The 9,083-nt window shown below is 37.9% G+C and overlaps 1 protein-coding gene across 5 annotated transcripts in view; it reads right to left on the bottom strand.

Moving 5' to 3' along the window:
• ZNF521 (zinc finger protein 521) overlaps positions 1-9,083 on the bottom strand; it is a 269,245-nt gene that overhangs the window by 104,381 nt on the left and 155,781 nt on the right. The gene's annotated exons all lie outside the window — the stretch shown is intronic.

Genomic DNA, 9,083 nt, shown 5'->3' with positions numbered 1-9,083 from the left:
TGGGGCATTGGAACTGGAGTCTGTGACAGTCCAAAAGATACATTTTTACAAATGGTTACAAAAAAGTTGAAAAAAAGAGGAAATTACAATTTCTTAATTTTAACAAAAAATATATCTTAGGCCTAATTCTGATCTCACTGACACCAGTATAAATACAGACAATTCAGTGACATAGCAGAGTTACGTTGGTGCAAATGAGATCAGTATCTGGCCCTCTATTTTTTTCCTGCCCATAAAAGAAGAACTGTTAATATTGGATAATGGTTACATTTTCAATATGCATTGAAGACACAGATTTTTCTGTCTTTTCTGCATCAATGTGAACAACACTACAAAAAGGGGTGATCCTTTGTGAAATATAAGAAGCAGCTAGAGGAATCTAAATACAGCCTAGTCAACGAAGGTGATCTTGTTTTATTTCCAGTTTTTCAGTATTTCTTTATCACATGCAATAGAACATTTTAGCATAATAATTCAGAGGTCTTGGGATACAGAAGACAGAGAAATAATGTTGAAAAGCAATTCTTCACATTTGGCTTTCACTACATCAAGTGCAAAATGTGAACTTAAACACGAAAATACAATTTGCTCCTTCCTGTAGTCTACTTTCTTATCTCTTGCAAAGAACACACATTCATTTCCAACGCCTCAAGGTAAAGACTAAGGCATCTATCCCAAGTACAGAGAATATCTGAAGGATTTAGAAGCAATCTTTTCATAATGTTTCTTTGGAGGGGAAGCAGGGTTATGAGATACTCAAAATTCATAAACATTATTAAGTTTACGTCCACACAGCAGATATGCCGCCATTGTGTTTCCCTTCTACAGTGTCAGTATTCCTGTTCTTACCCAATGAGAACTTATGTTTGGTTCAGGACAGTCATCCATTTTGTGGCATTAGTGCACTACTGCACAGAATAAAGGTTCTGTTCTATTACAGTAATGAATTGCTTTTAATGGGACATACCTGTAATATTCACACTGTTCAGATTCAGGGTTCATAGTACTCTCTCTATTACCTTTCAGTTAAGAGATTTTAAGAGGCAAGTAATTTCTTACTTCAGGAGATTAGGTCTATATTGTCAACTCAGATATCTTTGTACATATGTTCAGATATTTGAAAGACTGCTCTATCTTCTAAAGCTCTGCCTCTTACTGGAGTCTGCACTAACAGCAGTGACCCCTTCTGATCAGAAAAAACTGATCAACTGCAGGCTTTCCTATTGATGAATCCAACTTTTTCAGCCAGCCTAACTAAGCCTATGGGCTTTGTGTTTTTCTTCTTAGTCTTCTTTGAGGCCCATGGAAACTTATGAAACAGATTTTTCTAGTCCTTCCAGGAACAAGACTAGGTTCAGAACTTGACCTTAGAAACAGTAAGGTCCACAAAGCCAGAGTGCCTTATAGAATTGAGCATTACTTTCCTCTGGCTAACATAAAGCAAACAACAACATGCAACATAAGGCGATATTAGTGGGAAATGTCAAGCAATGTATCAATATGGGGGAATGGGGAAATATTAGGATTTGACCATACTGAAAAACCCCAGCACTGCACAATACAATTTTGCTTCTGCCGCAGTTTTAAGTATTTAAGGTGGAGGCACGATATTCTTTTGAAAGAAGGACATTCTCATTTGGAAGAAAGATTTCATTACAAATCATTGGAAAAATTTACTGTTGTTTATCATAGATTATTTATTTTTAGGACTTTTGATTATCTAGTTCTAGAACTGTTGTGGCATATACTCAGGTACTGTAACGTAAAGAAGTATACAGAATCCCACAACAATACACTAATGAAAATATAAAAAGACTCCTAAAGGCCTGACTCTCCTTTCATGAGCACTGATGTAAACCAATTCAATCAACTGAGAGGCAGGGATGTGAAAATAGAGTGAGAAGAGAATCAGGACCGAGTATTTTAAATAAACCTCTAAACTAATTTTTGGAAAAACAGAGGCTTGTTCAAGTGTTGGTCCAGGCCCTCCAAAAAGAACACAGGAATAATCAGAGAGAATCATTTTTATGATGAAGTGCTATATGAGACCAAAACACAGGCCTCTGCTGCAACTGAACTCAGCTGGAATTGATGTGCAAAAGTGCTACAGTGTCTGACACAAATAAGGAGCTACTCTCTCATCAAAGACCAGAGGATTTAAATGGCTAACTCCCACTAGAGAGAGTTCTGTGTATAAATCCCATGCTCATTGATGGGAGAATGAATCCTGAAATCTCCATGACCTTGATGTGGAATATGCATGTTTACCCCTTTCACCTCTTGCACATAATTGTATACATCTTTTGGTTTTGTGTACCTTACCAGGCATTCAGTTAGAAAAAGCAAATTTTGGAGCAAGCATGCTAAGCTATTTAGGCAGAATGTAGTGAATCAAAAACTGCAAAACTTCAGCTTTCAAAAATAGCCTAAGTGACCTCTTACAATACTCTGACCACTCCATTCCAAGCAGGAGGCAACCCCTGTGAAGAGCGAATTCTGGCAAGTTCTCTCTTCACAGATGATGCACAGCTTAAGCTATAATGAGTTTTTGGGTTACAAATGCTGAACGCATTAATATTCCTTGATGATAATTATCACAGTATAAGCACCTTTCCCAATGTGAGCAGCATAAAGCAACTGAAGCAGCATTTTTACTACATTTGAAACAAGCTGGAAAATGGGATTTTCTACTCTTGTAACCGGAGGTCAACATACATCAAGCTATGCATATTAAATATATCGATACCGATGATCTATATATCTCTTTCTATATATTTACATACACACATTCCACTAATTCTCTCAACTGTCAAATAGAGAGACAGAGACAAACACACATTTTCATTATACTCCCCACACTCAAAAAATCCTAAATTTTCTTTTAAACAGAACCCAAATGGCTAGTAAGCAGGACATGCAGGCACTGCTTTGAAAATGAGATTTATTTCTAACATGCCTGAAGTAAGTACCATGGGCAATAGCAGTGTACACCATAGGTTGACAATGAAAAAACAACCACCACCACCCACTTTCAATACATATTCACATAAATGAAATATAAAATTAGAACAGAGCACTGCCCTCCATCGTTGCACATTCGAAACTAAGCATAATATTTAACACTGAGAGATTTAAGGGCTGATTATACCCACTGATTACACTGGCCATAATTATCGATAGACAGACAGACATGTAACATTTTAAAACACAGCTCCTTAACAAGCCCAGTCCCTAGGAATCAGCACAGAGCTTGAGCAGTGAGATGGGCTCTGGTGATATCCCTGGGGACCAGAGGCAAAGGAGCATCCATCCAAGCTTCTGAGTGCCAGTGGAGCTGCTCTTTATCTGCTGCGGCAGCCCTGCAACTACACTACCCCTGCTGCGCAGTCTGCACTCCTTCACATGGGGCACCGAACTGTGGATCTAAGTGGTTGCATATCCATTGGCCCTGTCGCCTGACTGGTTCACTACCAAGCCTTTGCCTATCCCTGGGCATGAACAACATGAAGGTGTGCGCCCCTCATATCTGGCACCCAAAATCTGTTAGCTCCCCCATAAAGTGAAAATATATCCATTACCCTACATATGGGGCCTGCATCCCTGCAGAAGATGGCACAGGACCTGTTTTTTAATTTAAATAGGCACTGTTGTATTTTAAGCTAAAGTCATTTAATTATCATACAAGTATTTCTGAGGATTAATTAGAATGTAACAAGGATCTACAATATACAGGTGTTTATCAAAGATGACTAGGTTCCTAATGATCAGTGTATTGTTTGATTAACACCTCCATGGAATAACCTGTCTTATTAAATCTACATTTTAAATGCTGGAGATCCTAAAAATATTATATATTTATTTATCTTGTTAATCTTAGAACAGAGTAGCAATTAATTTTTCCCTTCTACCACTCCCAACTCAAAAAGTGTTCGTTGTTAAAGCCTTTACAATGTTAAGAAGGCTTTTTTTTTTAAAAAAAAAAAAAATCACACTCCAAGGTTTTTTGTTTTTTTTTAATTCTATAAAGCTGGTTTAGTATTCTGTGCAAATAATCTCAACACAGCTTTCTTTTAACACTGACAAAATGAGAGTCAGTTTGAACCCTTAATCCGAAAAATGGGAATTGATTCAGGTGTTTTGTAGGTGTGAAATCTGCCGAATGAATTTGTGCCATGTTATCCTGCACTTCATTTAGAAAATACACCATGCTACAACCATTTCAAGGACCGAAGCATAATTTTTACTTATGTGCTGCAAAATGTCTTAAAATCCCACTTGAATATATGGAAAGGTTTTGGGAGAACCTCTGCTAAATATTTAACAGCACTATTGGCTTATTAAATACTATAATGTGAAAGCCATGAAAGGTTGATATACCACGCTCGCCATTTATTTTCACTTAACACTGGTGCTCGTTTTGAACGTTGTACAAGCCCATTCATCAGCAGAATCAAGGCATTCTAAAAAGCACTCCTTGCTAACAGATAAATATGGTCAAAGCACCTTTTTATTACAAAAATGACTAAAATCTCATTGGTCAAATGTGTCAAAATCTGTTTCACTCTGGTTGGAAAAACCTCAAAAAAACGTTTTAAAATACCATATTTAAAATTAAAAATAATACAGTGAAGTCATGCTAGCACAAGATATGCTGCTTAGATGAAAGGCAAACCTGGGCCGGGGGGAGGGGGGGGAGAGATCCAGGTACATAACATGCACCTTCAGTTTAAAATACATGGGAACTACAAAGCTGACCATTTTGTAGGAGGAAAATTGAATAAATTTCAATGCACCTCAAAATGCATTTGACAACTACATAATACAGTGACAGTGATGTTAAAATATATAGATTAGACAGAAAATATTCTATTGAAGTAACTACCTCCAATAAGACAGAATCACAATAACTTGGCACACAAAGATACACAGGCACGCATGTGCAGTGTGAATCAGTGAAAAAAAATTACAATCCACAATGAGAATTATTAATATAAACTAACAGAAAAAAGATCTCTTGCCATGAATAGCCTGCAGATTGTACATTTATTCTGTAAACACTGTAACAATGATTATCTGTCCTTCCAGTTCTCAGTGGAGACTCCTGCTTTTGAAAATGTCTTGTGGTGACTTACTAAATTCAGGCTATTTCAATTAGTATTACTGCACATTAAAAATTAATTACATTAAAGAGTGGATTAAGGTTTAAATTTCAATTCTACAGTGTGCGCTAGAAATGACAGCTAAAAATCAATGCTCTCTGGCCCATAATCGGAAGTGTGTACAACTGAATAGTGTGGAACTGGCGTCACTGATAAAGCAGTTTTAAGAGACATGATAGTTCAATTGAAGGTGTGTCAGTTCTAATTCCGGATTTAAATTTGAATGCTACACAGTCATAGTACTAAGAGGAAGAAGAGAGGGAAAACAGCTGTATTACGATGAAAAAACAAATGTACATAGTCCCAAAAAAGACAATAAAAAACTGTATTTAGTGTTCAAATAAAAATTCACGTACATGGTCCCAAGTGAGAAAATTTCTAACAAGGTAAGATGACAACCTGAATGTTACATGGTGAAAAAAATGTTTTCCTTATTTAAATTATGTTGTTCTTGGCATAATCCTTGAAATAACAAATTAGGCCCCAATCAAACACACACCTAAAAACGTGCACAGCTTTACTCTCATGAGTAGGTCCAAAGAAGTCACTTATGTGCATAAAGCTACACACATGCCTAAAGAAAAGGAGTACTTGTGGCACCTTAGAGAACTAACCAATTTATTTGAGCATGAGCTTTCGTGAGCTCACGAAAGCTCATGCTCAAATAAATTGGTTAGTTCTCTAAGGTGCCACAAGTACTCCTTTTCTTTTTGCAAATACAGACTAACATGGCTGTTACTCTGACACATGCCTAAGTGTTTTCAGGATCAGAGCTTTACAACTGACAGTCACCCCCACAAAGAAGTGCCAAAAAAGACCTTCCGAAGCTCCCCATCAGAGATGCATAGAGGGTGCAGGCATGCAACCAAGCCAGGGCCTCTGCAATACGTTGCACATAGAAGGTTGCCTCCACACTCGATGTGGGAGGCATTGGAGAAAAGGATTGCTGAGGAAGGCAGCCACAGGATGCACAAATGCACACACGCAGCAGCAACCTAGACAAGTCATGCAGGAGGGTTGCAGTTTCTATTCCCATCCATAAACTGAAGCAGCAGCTCAGGGATGACTGGTGCCAAAGATCCATGCGTTGGCCCTAAATTGGGCAAATAGGGGTGATTTTTTTCTCCCTAGCTTTCTTAGTACAAAGCATGTGGCACAATGACTTGGCTTTTATGTAGGTGAAGTGAATGACTACCTTCTATTTTACTGGCTGATATATCAGTTATAACGCGTTCTTCTGATTGCGGCTGCTCCTTGTACCACTGAGGACACAGCCTGTTTGCTTGTGGGGTACCCTATAACACCACTGACATCTTCGTGTTATTACTGTATGCTTGTATTGCTTAAAAAAGGGAATATCTTTAATAAGAATCTTGTTTTTAATCCCCAGATTAAAAACAAAATTTGCCGAAAGCATCTTAAAAATCATGGCACAAGATAGACACCCATGGCTGGCCCATGCCAGCTGACTCAGGCTCGCGGGGCTAAGGCTGCGGGGCTGTTTCCTTGCTGTATAGATGTCTGGGCTCGGGCTGGAGTTTGGGGAGCTAGGAACCTGCAAGGTGGGAGGGTCCCAGAGCTTGTGCTCTAGCCCAAGCCTGAAAGCCTACAAAGCAATGAAACAGCTCTGCAGCCCAACTCAGCTGACACGGGCCAGCCACAGGGTTTTCTTTGCTGTATAGACATACCCACAGGAGCCAGAAAAAAAAAACAGACAGTATTTTTGTGGTTTAATATTACAAATAAACCACTGACAATTCAACTGCATACTGCCTTTACCCTCCACGATTAATTTATCATGAAAATAGTTAAAAACAAGGAATAAGCCAAAAGAAAAACAAAAATCTCATTTCAGTTCTTTTCTGAACTGTACAATGTGCGGGGACTAGGAGAAAGGGGGAAAACGTACATACTTGCGATAAATTCAGCATTGTTTCAGTCTAAAAACTGTTAGCAAAAAATGTCATTTTTATCAGCAATAAATTCATCCTCTTTTAAGGAGCAGATGATGAAGAACACTCTGAGACTAGTCAACTAACCAAACTGGCATCAATAAAGTACTGCAAAGCCACCCAGAGTACCAGAGTTAGGAATTGAACTGTGATTGGTCTGTACCTAAGAGAAAAGATGATGTCCACAATGTTTCTAAAGATCCCCCGTGCTCCAGTGATGTCCAACAGCAAGTTTGGCGTCAAGAGAGTAAAGAAGATAGGAAGTAATAACAACAATAAAAAAATAATCTGGTGCAAATGGACCCCAAGGTGTAATAGTCATCCCCATGCAACAATCACCCTTCACTGCAATTTACTGATGTTGTTTCATTACAATACAGCATATAAACGTGGCAATATTCAGGCACACTATTTAAAGCTATGTGATTTGCAGCACCAGCCGTGGCAGGTATTGGCCCAGGATCACAACTAAAGAAAGGACAATTTCAGTGGAGACTACTAAAAATTGTATATTCTTGCCAGTGTGAAACCATTTGTGTGGATGGGTGGTTCTTATGAGATTTAGCTGAGAACCGTAGAAATCAGCTTTGTCATAAAACAATATGATATATTTTGTTCAAATAAACTGTACCTCAAAATTCTTTACAGAGGTAAAAAAAAATCTGGTGACAGATATAAATAATAAACAACAAAACAGGGATAAATTTAAAAGATTTAGGCAAGGGAGAAAATATATGTCTTCACACAAGATTTGAAAACAGATGGAGACAATGAGACAGAGACATGGGAAGATTTTTCTGGGCTGCAGAAGATGTAGAGGAGTTAGATCTTGAATCAACAGTGACAATGGGCCAGATTCTTAGCATATGTAACAGACTTCACTGACTTAAATGGATCTATATTCATTTACACCAGGATCTGGTGTACACTGGGGATCTGGGCCTTTGTGAGGAGTGACTGAGAGAAGATCACTTTAGCAATGTAACTAGGGTGAAGTCAGGAAAGACAATGTAATGTTCATGGAGATTATCCATAAACAGGAAGGATGAGTTTTAATTGTTTTCTGAAATGAATAGAGTTGTTTGAGGCAGGTGTTGTGGCAGAAAGGCAGGCGTTGTGGCAGAAAGGCAGGCAATAGCATTCTGCACAGGTTGAACAATAATAAATAATACAAGTAATTTAATACTTAGTATTTATGGCATTTTAGCACATTTGTATTAAAAGCACTTCAGATACATTAACTAATTTATTCTCAAAACACCATTATCCTCATTTTGCAAAATGAAGAGAGGTTAAGTGACTTGTCCAAGGCTACAGAGTGATGTGAATGAGGATATCAGCAAAAGTGGAGATGAAGGACAGACACGTGCAAATTTATGGAAAAGATGAATATGCCAACAGAGATGCAATAGAAGAGTTCAGAGTCAAAGGCTATCGCAAGGGTATGGTCAGAACCAACAAATGGGAAGTCTGAATTGAGTACGGTTATAGAAGAGGAGTTATGGTGTTTTGGAATGCTTCTCTTGCAAAAGAGGAGTACTTCCATTGTGGAGACATTTAGTTGAAAGAGACCAGTAAAATCACAAGTTTGCAGAAAGGGTGGACCAGGAACAGCCATGTTGAAAGTCTCGTACACAAAAATATTAGCTGTATAAAAGTGGGAGTTGACATAAAATATAAGACAGCGTATCACAGAAATAAGACAGAAAGGCCCTAAGAGGTCACGTAATCTATTCCTATGCATGCCAGTGAAGGATTTTTCCCTACAGTACATTTTCTGGAGTATGCAATGGAAATGTAATGGCACGTAAAATGTGAGCATTTCATTATAAATGTCTTCTTTCAGCTATTCACAACTTTACAACACTTTCAACTAGTGAGCCCAAAGGTGATTTTTTTTTTAAACAAATAAGGTTCAGCCATTTTCAAATGAGAGAATTAAAAAAAAAAAAAAGTTACCCCCCGATTAAGT

This window comes from Lepidochelys kempii, chromosome 2, assembly GCF_965140265.1.
Source record: "Lepidochelys kempii isolate rLepKem1 chromosome 2, rLepKem1.hap2, whole genome shotgun sequence".
Lineage (NCBI taxonomy): Eukaryota > Metazoa > Chordata > Testudines > Cheloniidae > Lepidochelys > Lepidochelys kempii.
The sequence above is the reverse complement of the archived record's forward strand: the minus strand, read 5'-3'. Positions and strand labels throughout refer to the sequence as shown.